The sequence below is a fragment of the Macaca nemestrina genome, chromosome 7, assembly GCF_043159975.1.
Source record: "Macaca nemestrina isolate mMacNem1 chromosome 7, mMacNem.hap1, whole genome shotgun sequence".
NCBI lineage: Eukaryota > Metazoa > Chordata > Mammalia > Primates > Cercopithecidae > Macaca > Macaca nemestrina.
This window is the reverse complement of record NC_092131.1, coordinates 177490523-177509641: the sequence shown is the minus strand read 5'-3', so window position 1 is coordinate 177509641 and position 19119 is coordinate 177490523. Positions and strand designations below refer to the sequence as shown.

The window sequence follows — 19119 nt, the reverse complement described above, 5'->3', positions numbered from 1 at the left end:
CTTTTTCCATTTTTTTTCAGATGGAAGCTGAAGTCATTGATATGATACTTTTTCAATATAGATGTTTAGTGTTATTGATTTCTACCTTGGGAATGCTTTGGTGCAGTCATACAAATTCTGATATGTTGTGTTTTCTGTCATGCGTGTCCATGTGAAGAGACCACCAAACAGGCTTTGTGTGAGCAATAAAGCTTTTTAATCACCTGGGTGCAGGCGGGCTGAGTCCGAAAAGAGAGTCAGCGGAGGGAGATAAGGATGGGGCCGTTTTATAGGATTTGGGTAGGTAAAGGAAAATTACAGTCAAAGGGGGGTTGTTCTCTGGTGGGCAGGAGTGGGGGTCACAAGGTGCTCAGTGGGGGAGCTTTTTGAGCCAGGATGAGCCAGGAAAAGGAATTTCACAAGGTAATGTCATCACTTAAGGCAAGGACCGGCCATTTTCACTTCTTTTGTGGTGGAATGTCATCGGTTAAGGCGGGGCAGGGCATTTGCACTTCTTTTGTGATTCTTCAGTTACTTCAGGCCATCTGGGCATATATACGTGCTAGTCACAGGGGATGCGATGGCTTGGCTTGGGCTCACAGCCTGACATTTTCTTTTTCATTCATTTCAGAAAACAAAATTTCTAGTTTCCTTTTGGCTTCTTTTTTGATCTACAGGTTATTTAGAAATGCATTATTTATATTCGAAATATTTGGGCACAGTCCAGGGACTTTTCTGCTGTTCATATCTAATTTAACTCCATGTGGCTGGATAATATACCTTTTATGACTCAAGTCCTTACAGAGCCTGTGAGGTTTCATGTGCTGTGGCCCCGTCTCGTCTGATCTCATGTCCTACAGTTCTCCCCTGCATCACTCCCGCCTTTTTACTGCTTTTTGAGCCCAATACTGATGTGGGGTCTTTGCTGCCTGTTTCCCGTCTCTGGAACTCTTGCCCATGATGAAGGGACATGGCTGGCTGCTCACTTTTCTCAGGTTTCTGCTCGTTTTTTTTTTTTTTTTTTTTTTTTTGAGACGGAGTCTTGCTCTGTCGCCCAGGCTGGAGCACAGTGGTGCGATCTTGACTCACTGCAAGCTCCACCTCCCAAGTTCAAGCAATTCCCCTGTCTCTGCCTCCTGAGTAGTTGGAATTACAGGCACGCATCACCACGCCCAGCTAATTTTTGTATTTTTAGTAGAGGTGAGGTTTCACGATGTTGGCCAGGTTGGTCTCCAGCTCCTGACCTCAGGTGATCCACTCGCCTCGACCTCCCAAAGTGCTTAAAAGATATTTTACATCTATGTTTATAAAGGATATTGCCTTTTTCAGACAGGCAATTTTGACCTCTCGAATTGTAGTAGGAGTCCCGCACTCCTTTCCTCCCTGTTTTTCGCCATACTGCTTTCTGCCTCATATAGTGTATATGTATTTGTTCATTGTCACTCTCCCTCAACTAGGGTTAAGGCTCCTGAGCACAGAGACCTCCACCTGTTCACTGCTGTGTGCCCAGAGCTGGAACAGTGCCTACCTGCAGTAGGTGTTTAATGTACTTGGAGTGAATGCGTGGATAATATCCACAGGGCCCTAAGGGCTGCTGCAAATTTAGGTCAGCTTGGTCCATCTTTGCAGATGCAGAAACCATTGTCTCCCCTCTTCCTCTAGAGTTTGTGTGACAATTGCAGAGAAAGTGGCTTCCATTCTGTTGAATAATGAGAATAATCATGTTTTTAAAAAGCTACTTATTAAGAGCTCTCTTGTTTAATGAAAAACATTGTTTGGCTTTCTTAAGATCCAATTGTGATGCAGATCTGTCGAGGTGCAGCTGGTCTCTCTCTTTATTTAACAGCCCATCTGGGTTGTGTTCTAGGAAACCATATTCTAAATGGAATTCTTAAAGGCTGCAGCCTTTTCAAATCAAGCTATTACATGGCTACATTGTGTCTCTGTACTTACTAGCCTAACTTTGTTAAATCCTTTGTAAATCCAAAACCTTGAAAATTTCTAAAGCAGGGCACAAAATGTAGTTACCTTGGATGTTATTTTGAATGTTAGAATCAGCATCCAAACCCCACACCCACTGGTTATGTAATAATGAACGAGCATCTTCAGCGAGCCTGGTGTTTTCTGTGTATTTGTTTAATGACAGAAAGTCATTTGTATTTGTTTAATGACAGAAAATTTGATTTTTTTTTTTTTTTTTTGTCAAACCAATAAGAAAAGTTCAGGAGGACTTCTATAACTTTAGACAACTCCTGACCATCAGAGTCAGGACGAGGAAGCAGCAGAATCATTTTATAACCCATTCTCCCCTCACAGAGATGTCTCAGTCTTGTGAAGTTATTTTCTCTGGGTCATGACCTCCTGTAAATGAAGGTTTTTCATATATGAACAATTATAAGTCATTATACAAAAAATGTGAACATATAAAACAAAATTGAAAGTAAAATTATATTGCCTTTTTCAAAAACTCCTCTCCTGTGGCAGAATTTGTTTGTACCTTTGGGGAAAAAGTATCAGCAAAAATTGGATGTTTGTTATTCCCCTCTCTTAGGCAGAACCAAGCTCACAAGAGCTCTGGTCAGCCTGGTCAGCCTGGTCAGCTGTGAGCCAGAAGAGGAAGCAGGATGACTGGCCATAGCCTGGCTCTTCCTCTTCCTCCAAGCTCTCCCTGTGACCCACCTCCCATCTTAAAAGACATTTTCATCTTTTTTTCTTAACCTGATTAATCAATAATTTAAGCCCAAGTGTTTGATTGTTGCTTATCAATGCTTGCCTAGTGGCAGCATGTTGCACGTAACCCTCTCGCCCACCCTGCACACCCTGGTGCCTGCACAGCTGCTGCTCACACCCCTCCCTGTCCTGGCGCCAGGCTGCCGTCTCGGGTCAGCTCCGGGTACAGTGCGTCCTGGCTGGCTTCCCAGCAGAGCCGTTGCAGGCAGGCCAGGGCCAGGACTCAGAAAAAAACTCTAGTGTGGCCAACATGGGAGCCCCCTCCAGCTTCTCCAGGCCCCTCAGGAAACATGGAGCCCCCAGGGAACTCCTGTGTTTCCAGTTACTCCTCAGCCTCATCACCGTCGCCCCCCAGCCTCTCTGTAGCTCATCCTCCTGCGTGCATCTTAGCGAACCTGGTTCTGTCTGCTGCTGGTGGACGTTTTCCTCCAGCTTCAGAGTCATCTTATTCTAAACACTCCCTGTCCGCAAACTAAACGTAACAAATTAAACTCATACTAGTCATTTTTGTCCTAGACTCTTAAGCTTCAATGCCATCATCCAGGGTGTTTCTATGAGACTCCTGCCACACAGCGATAACAGTCTCCGTCACCGTCAACGGAGCCTCTGCCTGCTGTGAGTTTCTGAACCCGCCTCCTGCCCATGAACTAGAACAGAGCTAGGTCTGTTCTTCCCATAAATGGTTTCACAGACCTTGGTTTTCCTTTCCTTAAGGTCAAGGTCTAGCACAGACAACATGAATTCTAAATTTCTTCTCTGTGTCGGGAAGGTACTGTTTGTGCTCTATAAGATACGCCCCCTTTGCCTCCAGGGATTGACATACACACAGGGAACTAGCAAGACGATGGAGCATTGGAGGGGATTCTTGAGGACTCTGACATCTAGCGTCTGAGGCCCAATTCCTGTTGACCCACGTTTTATTTCAGTAAAGCCTGAAATTCCATCTTTCAGAGCCAGCCCTTTAGATCAAAGCCTTTCCTCTCATCAGCAGCTGCTCCTCACAGGGGGCAGGGGTGCTGCGCTTCACCAGGGAGGTGAAGAGGTGAAGGGAGACAGCAGCGCAGGGGCCCCCAGTGAGGATGTGTTCTGTGACTCCAGGAAATGCTTATGACTGACAGGGACTGTCCCTGCGTGTGAAGTGGGTGATCCCCTGGCTCCTTCCTGTGAGGTTGGGAGAATCTTCTCCATCTGCTGGACAAAAACTCTCAGAGCGGGTTGCCAGAGAGCTCCAGGTCCCAGGGCTTGTGATTGGAGGGACACTGAGGGGGTAAGTGGGGCTGGAGAAACCTTGGATGAGGAAAAGGGGGAGTGTGGGAGGCAGGTCTGTGCTTGCTGCAGATTTTTCCATACAGTTTTTCATGCAAGTTGCCACTGATGGTGTTTGCTTCCAAGGTGGGGCCGGGGAACGCCCGGCAGAGTTGGGAAGGGCAGTGCTCTGGACGATGATAGGCTATGCTCTGGCAGGACTCTGTGCTTAGCCCCGTTACACTCTCTGGGGGACACCAGCACTCGCTGAGTACCTGCCTGGCGTGATGCTAAGTGCCCAGCACGTGCTGTTTCCTGCAGATCTCTTGGGCATCCTGTTGACCATTGCCAGGTGAGGGTGCTGGTGTCCACGTGGGACAGGGGCTTGCTCATGCCCCTCAGGTGGCGAGAGGCCGGGCTGGGATCCTCACAGCTCTCTCTGCCCACATCTAAGCCTTTCCCATTGCACTGTGCTTTCTCTCATAGACGTCTTAGAAACACATGTCTTGGGTAAAAATAAATTAGCATGGATGTCCAGGATTTGGTGTTGTTCCAACAAATAAAACAGCAAGTGCTGCCTGTTCCTCCAGTCAGAGAGTAGATGTGTGAATCACAGAACCTGGGGTCCTGCTAGAACTGTGGACGACCGGAGCCTCCTCTTTTCCCTTCTGGGAGTACATAAGCAGGCTGGCAGTGGTGCACAAGCATTAAAAACTAACAGACTCAATTACGATGCTGCTGAAAGCACAAAAAGAATGTGCTTTAGAACAACTATTGATTTTTTTCTTAAATAGGCAAATTCAAGTGACTTAAGTACATTCTACAAAGTTATAAATGTACAAGTGAAACGTGCCCGCGTGATATAACCCTGTAACTTGCGGAGCTTTCTATTCCCATATAGGCAGCGGTGTGGATGGAGACACACCGCGGAGAGTGTGTGGCTGTGAGAGAAGGCAGCTCTGGACCCATGTGGGGAGTAGAGCGGGGGGGGTGTGCGGGGTCTTTCTCCAGGGAGGCGAAGCTGCCAGGCAGGGTGCCACCCCTTGGAGCTCTACTTCTGACAGCCTACCCTGCTCTCAGGGCTTGGAAACTTGACCTGATAATTGTTTCGAAAAGATCCTTACTGATAAGGAGAAGCAGAGAGGTGTTGAAGAGCTGATGCTGGTGTTTGGTGGAGCATCAGCGGAGGGAGAGGGTGAGAGTGGGGCCCATTTGGATGTAGCACCAACTTGCCTGTGGAGGATCAGTGAGTTGGGCAAGGGAGGGGAAGGGAGAGAGGTTTCAGGGAGACTCCCGAGCTTACGGGTGGAGAAACTGGGTCAACAGTGGTGCCGTTTATTGTGACAGAGAAGCTGCTGGTGGGAGGAGGAATGGAAGGAGCTTTCGATGGCTGAAAAATTCAGCCAAAAAGAAAGACACAAAAACATGTCCAAAATAGTTACTGTGAAAAGGCCAGGCCAACTCTGAACAATGACAGTGTCTGTGTAAAGTATGTAAAACACTCTATTAAACAAGGGTTCAGCACGGCTGGGAGCACAGACGCTACAGAAATGTGCTTATTTAAACTGTTTTCACCCAGATTGAAGGTTTTCCAGGCATGGGTATTCTAAGGGGAGGCGACAGAGTCGTGTAGCAAGGTTAGGGTACAGTCACCCCTGTAATGGAACGAATGTAAGCCACTCAGCGATTAACAAATTGGAAATCAGCCCCCTGTAGAATAGCTCCCACCTGCTTCCCATAGAGAGGGTCTGCTCTGCTGTCTTTTTAAATCTGACATCTGAACCACTAGAACAGATTGTTTTCTATTAATAGTTACAGATTCTGAAAAGAACCAGAGATTGAAAACTCAAACGTATAAATTATGCTTTGTCTTTGTGCTGAGGAAAAAAAAATGCATTTGTTTTCATAGATCCTCCAGTACATGACCTTTTATGTGGAACTTCTGCGTAAAAATTGGCATTTGAGAAGGATGTAGGCATTCCAACAGGAATGCACCTGAAGAGCATGTCATTTTTAAAGGCCTTCGCTACGCCATCATTTGGGAGTGAGGATGTCTATTTTATGCATGTATATACTTTACTTTTAAATTCCTGGCTCTATAACACACTTCCTTTTATCTAATGTACAGCGATCCAGGTACCTCTTGCAGTATTCAGCATCTGCACATGTGTATTTACTGGAAACTTCGTCATGCCCCCTTAGGTTTCAGCCCACTAGCAGTAATTAATGCCAAAGATATGCATGGCTACAGTCCTGCTTGTGTATTGATATACTCCCAACTCATTTGAAGTTGTTTTCTGACAGAGTGGGGAAGACCACGTGTAAAAATCTGCCTCTAAATTTCCAGTTCCGTGGCCCATTCTTCCTGGAATGGGTGCAGCAAGTCCTCCTGAATGCACTCTTCTGTGCGTGTTGTCCCTTGCTTGTGGGACAGTGAGCCACACCCTGCAGCCGTCTGTGCTGAGCCACGACCCACACCAGGGCACCTGTGGTCCAGCTCAGGACTCAAAGCAGCTGCTGGCCATGCCTCTCAAAGATGAGGGGCGCTGACTTGTCTGCAGTTTTCGGAGCGTCCCTGATGCGGAGGTGCTGATCCAGGAGCACATACATTCTTGCAGCTTTTGGCACATGCACCTTATCTCCTCCTCCTGTTTGCAGGATCTTTGAAGATGTGACTTACTAAGAAAAGATCTTCTCTAGAGAGAATTTTCTTTTATTTTTGTTGAGACGGAGTCTCGCTCTGTCGCCCAGGCTGGAGTGCGGTGGCGCAATCTCAGCTCACTGCAAGCTCCGCCTCCTGGGTTCCTGCCATTTTCCTGCCTCGGCCTCCCGAGTAGCTGGGACTACAGGTGCCCGCCACCTCGCCCGGCTAGTTTTTTTGTATTTTTTAGTAGAGACGGGGTTTCACCGTGTTAGCCAGGATGGTCTCGATCTCCTGACCTCGTGATCTGCCCGTCTCAGCCTCCCAAAGTGCTGGGATTACAGGCTTGAGCCACCACGCCCAGCCTCTAGAGAGAATTTTCTGTAGGAATCCTGCAAAATCCTGACATCTCCCCAGCCCCCAGCGTCACACAGTCCCACCAAGTGCCGGCTAGTGGGGTGGGGGCCTCCTCATTATAGCAGTGGAGTTGTGGCTGTGTGTCATCTGCCCTGAGCCTGTGGTGGGCACGTCCATTCACACAGCCCAGGAGGGCCATCTCCCAGCCCCCTCAAAACACAAGCCAGCATCATGAGGAAGGACAAGCCTCTGTCATTGGGTGAGGAAGAACTGCGGCTACACAAGTTGCCCCAGGCAGGCCCGTGCACACCGCAGAATGGTCCTAGAGACCCTGTTATCTCTGTTCTTAACCCCGTAGACTTCAGGGTCCTGAGGTTGAGTGAAACTCATGGAATAAATAAATGTGCATGTGAGTAGGATAGAGGGCTGAAGGCTATGGTGCTGGAGGCAATTTCAGCTCTCAAATCCTAGGATTCCACCCACAGAAGATTAAAGCAAGGACTCCGAACACAGCTTTGTATTATTTTAGTAATAAATGCAGCACCTGAAGAGTCACCATTTTATTTTTAAAACCAAATCCTGAAATCCTGATAGGAGAAGAGGTCCAGCTAAGATTCATCTGAAATAATTTTTTTTTTTTTTAATGGTAGAAGTCCTGCTCATTGTTTTACCAGGTGTGCATGTTAAACATCCCAGAAGAGTATAGACATCATCCTTTTCAGGTTCTAGTAATAGTTTCACAAACACAAGGTTGCGGAAGGTGGCACAGACCTAACTTGCTGTCAGCTTTATAACTCTGAAACCTAGCCGAGCTACATATGTGATCCATTTCTGGTCCAACTGGAAAAAGCATCCCGTAATAGATGATGCCGGCTTTGAGTAGCCAAGCCCCATTGATCTGTGGCTGCATTGGTCACTCAATTAGTTCCATTGCAATTCTCCTTCTTTCAAAGCTGGTTGGATAAAGATAAATGAGCATTGTCAGCAATTACAAACATGAGATTTCCAGTTTTGTAAACAGCCCGGGAGTTGTTGGACCTGCAGGCACCAGATGGCTGAGCGCCCTGGCCGCCCCTCTTCTGAAGTTGTGCTGGATGCCAGCACTTGGCCACACAGAGACCTCTGGGCAATGTGGGCCACACAGGGCACTGCTTTTCCCCTCTGCCCTCCTGTTTAGCCTCACTCTTGGTCCTCAGTGCAGACTCTCATTGTCTCAAGTCGACGGAACTCAGCTAAGTTTTATTGGGCCACAGGAGTCAGAGATGAATTAGGCCCTTCTTTGGCCTACAGTAGCTCACACCCTAACAGGGAGACAAGCCTCCGCTGTGACCGCAGTCCAGTGTGCTGGGTGATGTGGTTGAGGTACCCGGGAATGCTGGGGTGCAGAGGAGTGAGAAGCCACAGTCGCTAACTCCGCTGTGGTGGGTGCATGTCTCGGGAAGTTACGGACCTTATGGATGGAAGAAGCTGCAGGGGGCCATGTGGCTCGCATGGGAGGTGAGGCTGGGTGGCGCTGGCCACCCAGGAAGGACCGTGCAGGCTCTGCAGATGAGAAGCTTTACCCAAAAGCCAAGCCACTGGATGATTTTTAGCCATACGACCCAGTTAGATTTCCACTGCCACGTAAAGGATGAAGTAGGGGAAGGAAAGTTGGTTGGGCAAGCAGGCCAGTGGCGCAGTGCTTGGTCCATTCATGTGCATAAAAAGCATGGATTAATGAAAAAAGAAAGAAAGCAAGAAGGAAGGAAGGAAGGAAGAAGGCAGGCAGGAGGGAAGAAAGGCAGGCAGGAGAAAGAGAGAGAAGAAAAGAAAGGAAAGGAAAGGAAAGGAGAATATGGTCCCTCCTGTACTTTAAGCCGTATAAGGCTGTGATGTTCCTTAGCATCTTTTTGGGTATTGGTGTCGGGCTTTGTGACTTCATACAGAACCCCCAGTGCATGGTGAGGAAATGCATGATCTAAGCATGAATACTTCTCACCGCAGGCTGTGAGGCAATGGGAAGTGGAGACACACAGCCTTGGGCTCCTCCTCTCCTTGGGAGCCCATCAGAGCCCATCAGGTGGAACAGAAAAGGAGCGACAGGGAAAGGGGGACTCGTAGGCTTGAGAAACATTCAGATTAGGAAGTTAGTTCCACTCCATCATAAAGCATTGGCAAATGCTTCCTGCTCTGGGGAGAAAAACAGAGGTCTAAAAGAATCTTTAACTTTTTCTTTTCTGTGTTTTCCCAAACAACCCCGTAGTGTGTCTGGGACCCTGCTCAAGAGTCCCTCTGCTGGGGCCGCCTCCTGACTGGCCATCTGAATCTTCCCTGCTTCTCCTCAGGATCCACAACATTAAAAAATAAAATTTAAAGATTTTATATTTTACATCTTAGACGTGCAGTAGAATTCAGTCATGTGCTGTAGAGCCCTGTGAATGTTGAAGAATCTGTAGCCACATACGTAGCAGCACGACTAAGACAAGCAGCTGGTCTGTCACCGGAAGACGCTCCTCTCTGCTGCTCCTTTGTAGCCAACCTTTCCCCCAGCAGCCCTGGCCGCCGCGGAGCTGTTCTCCCCGCCACAGCTTTGCCGTCTCCAGAATTTCATGTCAATACAGTCATAGGCTTTTGGGTCTGGCTTCTTTCATTTATGAAAATGCATTGGAGATTGATCCATGTTGCTGCTTATATCAATAGTTTGTTCCATTGTATAGCTGTGTATGATTCTACTCATTAAGAGTTTGTCTTTTCATCATTTGAAAGTCAATTGTTTTCCCTCCAATTTGGGGCAAATACATGACGTATATTTTGGGCATATACTCATGGACATGTTTTCATGTGAACATACATTTTGTACAGTTTGAACAAAGCTGCCTGGTACCGAGTTCCATGCAATTTGATGGCATGATGGCAAAAATTCCATATCCTAATTCATTATTAAAAAAAAAAAAATCAGGGCCAGGCATAGTGGCTCATGCCTGTAATTCCAACACTTTGAGAGGCAGAGGTGGGAGGATAACTTGAGGCCACGAGTTTGAGACTAGCCCAAGTAACAAAGCAAGACCTCATCTCAACAAAAAATGAAAAACTTAGCTGGGCACGGTGGCACACGCCTGTAGTCCCAGCTGTGCAGGAGATTGGCATGGGAGGATCACTTGAGCTCAACAGTTGGAGGTTGTAGTGAGCTTTGGTTATGCCACCACACTCCAGCCTGGGCAACAGAACAAGACCCTGTCTCAAAAAAAAAAAAAAAAATTCAGGGTAATTGAGGTATAATTGAACATAGTAAATTTTACCATTTTAAGGTGTATAGTTTAATCAGTTTCAGCAAATACACAGAATCATATAAACACCACCTCAACTGAGAGAATATTTCCATCACACCCAGAAGTTTTCTGGTAACCCTTTACATTCAGTCTCTTTTTCCACTTCCAGCCCCTGGCAAGAATTCATCTTTCTTTTGTCCCTCTGGTTTTGCCTCCTCAAGAATCTCATAAAAAAGGAATCCAGTTTCCTCCACTTACCATAATGTTTTGGATATCCAGTCATGTTTTTGTATGCATCAGCAGTTTGTCTTTTTATTGCTGAGTAGTATTTCATTGCAGAGATGGACCACATTGTGAACAGAGGTCTTTGTGTGGATATATATTTTCATTTCTCTCACAAAAACACCTAGCAAGGGGGCTGTGAGGCCAGATAGTTTGCTCTGCTTAATTTTCCATAGTTGCTCTATCATTCTCAGTCTTCCAGTAATATATGAGAGTTCGTTTTTCTATGGTCTCATCAGCACTTGGTTCTGTCAGATGTGATTTTAAGCCATTCTAATATGTGTGCAGTGGTATCTCATTGTGGTTCTGATTTATATTTTACTAATAATTAGTGATGTCGAACATGTATTTATGTTCTTTGGTGAAGTGTCTGTTAACGTCTTTTGCCCTTTTCAAATTGGATTATTTTCTTATTGTTGAGCTTTGTGAAGTTTTCATATTTTCAGAATATTAAGTCCTTTGTCATCTTTGATTTGAAAAATTTTCTTGAGTTTCATCTCTTTATTTTTCTAATAGTATAGTTCTCAGATGAAGTTTTAAGTTCTGATAAAGTTCAGTTTATGAACTTGTCCCTTTGAGGATCATGCCTTTAGTATTATATTTAAGAAATCTTTGGCTAGCACAAGATCACAAAGATTTTCTCTTAGATTTTCTAAGTTTTACTTTTACCTCTAAATCTATGATCCATTTTGAGTTTAGATTTATTTTTGTTTGCATATAGATATCTATTCATTATAGTACCATTTGTTGAAAATACTTTTTTTTTTTCATTAAATAGCTTTTGTACTTTTGCTAAAAATCACATAAAAAGCAGACTAGGCAGACATTTAAATAGGTGATGCAGGGAATGTGACAGCCAGAGTAGACTTTGAAAAGCTCCCCTGTGTCCCTGAGGGCATAGAAGGCTGAGTATGTGCACAGTGCCGCATGTGTACTTGAGAGGCCAGAGGGGACTTTCGTGAACTCTTCATTGCTGTTTACATGAAAAGCCTCATGTAAGAATAGAGTCAGAACAATAGCTGACTTCTCATCTCATCAGAAACAAGTGTACGCCCAAAAGCAGTAGCATGACATTTAAAGTGTTGAAACGAAAATACAAACTCAAGAAAGAATTTCATTTATAGAAAAACTATTTTTCAAAATTATGTTGAAAAAAAAGATATGATCAGATTTAAAACAAAACAAAAGAAAGACTCAGAGAATCAATTGTTGGCATACCTACCTTGAAAGAAATACTAAAGAAAGGAATGGAAATTGCAACAGATGATAACTTGAATCCCGCCCCCACCCCCGCCCTGAAAAAAAATAAAGAGTGCTGGAAAAGGTAAATACATAGCTATATAGATGAGCCTGAATAAATATATTTTTGTCTTTTTTTCTTTTATCTAATTGAAAATAAAATCACATAAAATGACACGAATATGCTTTTGGCTATTTTACCTACAGAGATGTAATATATATTATAATAATAGCATAAAGGAGGAGGGAAAGAATGGGCTACCTTACAGCAGAGTCTCTAGGTTTTAATGAAATTAGGTTACTATTAATCTAGGCCAGATTGTGATAAATAGGATGTATATTGAAATCCCAACGGCAATTACTAAAAACAAATTGAAAACACAAAGTAAAAATAGCAATAAAGGAATTAAAATAGTAGGTCAGAAAACGTCTATTTAACATAAGTAAAAGTAGTAAAAAGAAACAGGAACAAAAATGACATGAGACATAGAAAACAGCAAAATAGCAGATATAAATCCAACTGTATAAACAATTACATTAATATAAATATACTAAAGACTCCAATTAAATTGCATAGATTTACAAACTAGATTTTAAAAAAATGGTTTCACTCTAATCTGTTTACATATTTAGGTTTAAGATCCAGATTTAGGTTTAGACTAAAAATACAAATCGGCTGAAGATAAAATGAAGGAAAAAGATAAATGGAATGGTGCAAACATAAGAAAGCTGAAATGGCTATACAAATGTCAGACAAAATAGATTTAAAGTCTGAAAATACTACTAAAGAAGAAGACAAAAGTCCTCCTAGCACATTTTTATTAGGGCCAATAAATCAGGATGATATAACAACTGTTAATATACATACAACTAAGAACAAAATTCCTAAATGCATGAAGAACAAAACAAGTAAATGGAGACTTTAATACCCTCTTCTTAGTAATGGATATAACAACTAGACAGAAAAATCAGCAAGGCTATAGAAAATTTGAGTAATACTCACAATTACTTGACCTAATATCTACAGAAGGCTCAACCCAACAAAGGCAGAATACACATTGTTTTTTTCAACCTTACAAAGAACGCTCTTCAGGATAGACTATAAGCTAGGCCACAAATCAAGTACTGATACATTTACAAAGACTGAAATTATACAAAGTATGTCATCTGACCACAATAGAATTGAATTAGAAATGAATCATAAATGGACTTGGAGAAATACAGAAATATTTGGAAATTAGACAGCTCACTTCTAAATAACTTGTGAGTCAAAAGAGAAAACACAAAGAAAGAAAATATTTTGAGCAAAATTAAAATATAAGCATAATCTATTAAAATATATGAGATATAACTCAAGCAGTGTTTAGAAGGAAATTTATGGAATTGAAGGACTGTGACAGAAAAGAAGAAATATCTGAGAATATTAACCTAAACTTTCACCATAAGAAAGCACAAAAAGAAGAGCAAACTAAATTAAAGTCCATTGGAATGAAGGAAATAATAAACATAATAGGGAAAATATAATATTGAAAATAATGGAGAAAACCAATGAAACCCAAATTGATTCTTTAAAAATCTTGACAAAATTGACCAACTCTTCATGAAATGAATAGAGGAAAAAGAAGACCCTAATTGTCAAAATCAGAAATGAAACAGGAGACATTACTACCAGCCTTTCAAAAGTTATAAGTATTATAAAAGAACACTCTGAACAACGTTATGCTAACAAGTAAGACACCTTAGATAAAATGGATACATGTTTAGAAAGTCACAAATTTACCAAACAGAACCAATGAGAACTAGGAAATAGGAAGGGTCTTATAACAAGTAAATAAATTAAACTCGTAATTAAAAATCCTCGTATAAGGAAATCTAGGTCCTAAATGACTTCACTGTTCAATTCTATCAAACACTGACATTTAAAAAAAATACCACTTCTTCAAAAACTTGTCCGGATTTTTTAGTACTGTCCTAATGCCAAAGGTTGGCAAAGCTATTACATGAAAATAAAACTGCAGATGACTGTTTTAGAAATGTAGATGCAGAAATTCTGAACAAAATATTAGCAAGTCAAGTCCGGCAATATATGAAAGGATTACTATCATGCTCAAGTGAGATTTTTACCGGTAATGCAAGATTTGTTTTAACATTCGAAAATCAATTAGCCTAATTACTCCATACTTAAAAGTATAAAGGGCAAAGAACTCCCATATAATTATCTCAACAGGAGCAGAAAAAGCATTTGACAAAATCCAATACCCATTCATGATTAAAAGTCTCGAAACAGTAGAAATAGAAGGGAACATCTCCAGCCTGGTAAAGGCTGTCCACAAAAAGGTTCTCGAGCTAGTGTCATACCTAACGGTGAGAGAATGAACGTTTTCCCTCCGATTGGAACTTGCCACTTTGATTCAATATTGTGCTTATGGTTCTGGCAAGTGTAATCATATAAGAAAAAGAAATAAAGACATTCAAGGAATGTCATGGAAAGGAAGAAGTAAGATGGGTTTTATTTACAAATGACAGAATCTTGTATTTAGAAAATATTATGAAACCCACGAAAAATGCTGTAGAAAATTTATAAGAATGAATAAATACAGCAAGTTTTCAGGGTACAAGATCCATATACATAATTCTACTGTATTTCTGTATATTAACAGCAACAATAACAATAATCTAAAAGTGAAATTAAGAAAGCAATTCTATTCAATAGTATCAAAAAGAATAAAACAGGATGAATTTTAGCCAAAGAAGTGCAAGACATGTGCACTGCAAACAACATGGCATTGCTGAGAGTAATTCAAGAAAGACTCAACTAATGGAAAGACGTTCATATTCAAGAATTGCAAGACTCAGTATTTAGATGATAACTCTTCTCAAGTTGAGCTGTAGAGTCAGTGCAATTCCTATCAAAACCCAGCAGGCTTTTTTTCCCCCCTCAGAAATTAACAAGACAATTCTAAAATTTAAGTGGACATTCAAAGGACCCAGAATAGCTCAAACATCTTGAAGAAGAACAAAGTTGTAGGGCTTACACTTTCCTATTTAAACACAAACTGTAAAGCTACAGCAATAGAGGCAAATGTGTTCCTGGCATAAGGATAGAACACAGATCAATGGGAAAAAATTCAGTATCCATAAGTATATTTAAAAGTTAATTTATTTTCAACAAACTACAAAGGCAATTCAATTGGAAAAAGATAGTCGTTAAACAAACGGTGCTGGAACAATTGGATTTCAACATACATGAAGATAAAGTTAGATGTATATCTGTATTTACGGATTTGCCTATTCCAGAGATTACAAATAAATAGAATCATATAATATATGGCCTTTGGTGTTGGCCTTCTTTCACTTAGCGTAATGCTTTTGAGGTGCCTTCACATTGTAGCAGGTATCAGTATTTCATCTTTTTTTATGGCAGGAAAATATTCCATTGTATGTTTATACCATAGTTTGTTTATTCATTCATCAATGGACATTTGAGTTGCTTCCACTTTTTGGCTATTATGAATAATGCTATAAGGAACATGGGTGTACAATGATCTGTTCAAGTCCCTGCTTTCATTTCACTGGGGTATACCCGGAAGTGGGATTGCGGGAACATATGGGATTTCCTGCTTAGTAATTTGAGGCACTGCCATACTCTTTTCCATAGTGGCCACACAATATTACATTCCCCCTAGCTGTGCACAAGCGTTCAGATTTTTCCACATCCTCTTCAATACTTTTCTTTTCTTTCTTTCTTTTTTTTTTTTTACTAGCCAATCTGATGGGTTAAAGTGGTATCTCATTGTGGTTTTGATTTGAATTTCCCTAATGATTAGTAATATTGAGTATCTTTTATGTTGGCCATTTGCAGATATTCTTTGAATAAATGGCAGAATAATATTCCCTTACACAGATATACTAGCTTTTGTTAATTCATTCATATCTTGATAAATATTTGGGCTTTTTCTACCTTTTTGCTATTGGAAATAGTGTTGCTATGAACATGTGTCTACACAAATTTGTTTATATACCTGTTTTCAGTTCTTTTGTGTACTACCTAGGAGTAGAATTTCTATATCTGCTTTATTTTTGAAATGTGATTTTTTGCTGTGCATAGAATTTTGTGTTGACATTGTATTTTTCTAATACTCCAAAGGTGTCACTCTAGCACCTCCTGGCTTGCATAGTCTGATAAGTTTTCTATAATTCTCATCTGTGTTCTTCTGTATGTAATGTGGTTGTTTTTTCTGTCTTTGGTTTTCAGAAGTTTGTATATGGCATACCTAGGTTTGGTTTTGATGTGTTTGCTTGTTGGCGTTCATTCTGCTTGATGTTTTCTGTGCTATTTAGATTCGTGGTTTGATATTATTAATTTTGACAAATTCTTGGCTATTTTTTCTGCCCATTTCTCTCTCTCTCTTTTTCTGCTTCTTGGATTCTGATTACACATGTTGGATGTTTTGATGTTATTCCACAATTCATGGATGCTCTGCTCGTTGTTTTTTCCGTTCATGTTTCAGTTTGGGTGATTTTTATTGTTCTATTTGCAAGTTCACTAATTACTTTCTGAGATTTGTTAGGCCTTTGGTGAGCCGGTCAAAGGCATTCTTTTTGTTAATATGGTTTTCATTTCTAGCATTTCATTTGATGTTTTGTTCTTCCCATCTCTGCTCAAAATACCCATTTGATTTTGTATAGTGTCCACATTTTCCGTGAGGCTTTTAAACATAATAAGGTCAGTTATTTAAAACTTCTGATCTGGAAGTGTCATACCTGAGTCTGGTTTCGTTGGTCGCATTATCTCTTGAGAGGTTTTTTTTCCCTCTAGCTTATTTATATGTCACAAAATTTTTGTTGCAAGGTAGATAGTACAAACTAAGGCAAATATTCATTTGTGCCTGGAAATGAATACTTTTCCTTCCATTAGGCCTTTAAAGTGGGAGTTTGATACAGTCTAGCCAGGAGGACCTGGTTTGTGGTTTGTTGTTGCTATGGTTACCCTCAGTGCGCCCTAACCTTCAGATTCCTCTCGTGGTACCTTGCGTTCAGTGTGGAACTGGTTTGCCTGAGCGTTTTTACCAGTGTGTTTTCCACCTCACTTTTAGGTGTTTTCTTTGAACTGATTTTCAGAGACAGCCTTCCTCCATGCTCCTGCCTTTCGCCCTAAAGTGACTACTACATGCTATTGCTTGTTGCTTGACACGTTCACCTGGTGGGGCTGTGGCTGGTGCTATCCTCTGCTATTCTGGTTAACCTTCAGCCTTAGGCAGGTGCCATGTCCCTGTGTCTTGACTATGTGGCTTTTGGTGCTCCTGCCCCTCCCCACGCTGGCACCACAGTCCAGCCTTGCTTCTTGCCTCTCCTCCCCTGCTTGAAGGCTTTCTTTCTGTGCCTTCCCCTGGCGGCAGTGGGTTTTCATCAGCGCCCTGGGCGTAGAGTGTTTGCTGTCCTTCTCCCATAGGGACGTCCTGGAACGTGATCCAGGCCTGGCTTCGTGCTTTCTGACAGCACATGCTGACCCCTCACCAGGCCTGAGCCACAAGGACGTTTTCTCAGAAATGCAATCTCTTGCCCGTCTTCAGTGCACACTCAGTGAGGTTCACGCTGAGAGGGTGCAAGGGAGTGTAAATTCTTTTACTTGAAGCTTCAGGATTGCTCTCTTCTCTTGCTAGTTCACATCTACCCTTTGTCAATTTGTGAGAAGCTTCTGACTGAACTCTTCATAGTGGTGTCTGGGGTATCTGGCATGTATCTGCCCCGGATAGCAGCTGCTCACATCCCATTTTTCCTTGCAGGTGCCTCCCTCTCTTCATATTTCAGGTTAATCAGTTGCATCAACACTTCACCTCCATGATGCATTCAAGAAAAGTTTTTAATTTGAAGTTTGTCTGGACTTTTTTTTTTTTAATTACAAGATTGGTAGTGATGCTCTTGCCAGCTTACTTCTGGTTGGAAGCCCTGAATGGGAATTTGAATTAGCAAGATAGGATCACTTTGGTACGTTCACTAAATCAAAGTGTAATGTGTGGAGAAACACATTCTACAAACTGACCTGGTCTTTTTCTGTTTCTCTATAATGTTCCAATAATTCACCTTCACAGGTGCTTCAAGAAAGACTTTCACTTTCATGCTTGGGGTCCTCTGCTCACTTACCCAGAACCCCCCCACCCAGGGCCTGGACACTGCTGATGAGCTTACTGTTCTTACCCAGAACCCCCCCACCCAGGGCCTGGACACTGCTGATGAGCTTACTGTTCTTACCCAGAATCCCCCGACCCAGGGCCTGGACACTGCTGATGAGTTTACTGTTCTTACCCAGAATCCCCCTACCAGGGCCTGGACACTGCTGATGAGCTTACTGTTCTTACCCAGAATCCCCCTACCAGGGCCTGGACACTGCTGATGAGTTTACTGTTCTTACCCAGAATCCCCGCACCCAGGGCCTGGACACTGCTGATGAGTTTACTGTTCTTACCCAGAATCCCCCCACCCAGGGCCTGGACACTGCTGATGAGCTTATTGTTTAAGGTGCAGTTTGAACAATGTCTTCTTAATGAAATAGTCACAGATTATCACAATGGTCTGTGCTGTCTTACTGGTCCCTTTAGGCCCATGATTACCTGTGCCTTATGCAACTTGGAACACCGTATACATTTTCCTATAAACCCATAGCCCTGTTTCAGAGTCCAGTGTAATAGATGTTGGAGAAATGATTTAATAAACAAGGGCCAGTTGGAATCACACACGAGACATTATGTTAGTGGAGCTGTTTATGGGTATGTCCGCTCTGCAAATTTATGAGCTAACGAAGGCAAGACTTGTCTTATTTACTTTATAGCCCCTATGGGGATAGTAGGCTTTCAATGCATTATATTAAATGAGCAAAAAAATTAAAGGCCTTCAAAGGTGGGACACCCATTGGCCCCTCCAAAGAATCAGGGAGGGAAGGCAATGAACCGGAAGAGAGAAGGATGTTGCATTAGCGCCATGAGGGCATTAAGGGGCAGCTTCCCTCCAGGGCCCACTCTGCTGAGGCATGACCCTTCAAGACACTCATAGCACAGTTCTGAAAAATCAATTTTGAGGGGCATTCTTTGTCAATTAGATGAAAGAGCTGACTGCCAGTAAAACAAGCAAAAGATGTTCAAAGAATGTTATTCTTAGAAATGTCACCTTTTATGTGAATTGACATTTGTGCTGTGGTTTTTCAATTTTGCCAGCAAAATACAAAACGAAATTTGTGATAGAATTTTCCCTTATCTTGCATGAGAACACACTCTTGGTGAAGTTCTGTTGGGAGACACTCCACATTCGTTTCTCTTTAGACAACTGTGCTGTGTTTTGTCACAGAGGCATAGAATCTGGAAGGTGAAACATCTTTTTTTCTTTGATGCATTTCATTTGAGG

General features: G+C 42.3%; 1 protein-coding gene across 7 annotated transcripts in view; it reads left to right on the top strand.

The window, feature by feature from the left end:
• LOC105497437 (OCA2 melanosomal transmembrane protein) overlaps positions 1 to 19119 on the top strand; it is a 387654-nt gene that overhangs the window by 296005 nt on the left and 72530 nt on the right. The gene's annotated exons all lie outside the window — the stretch shown is intronic.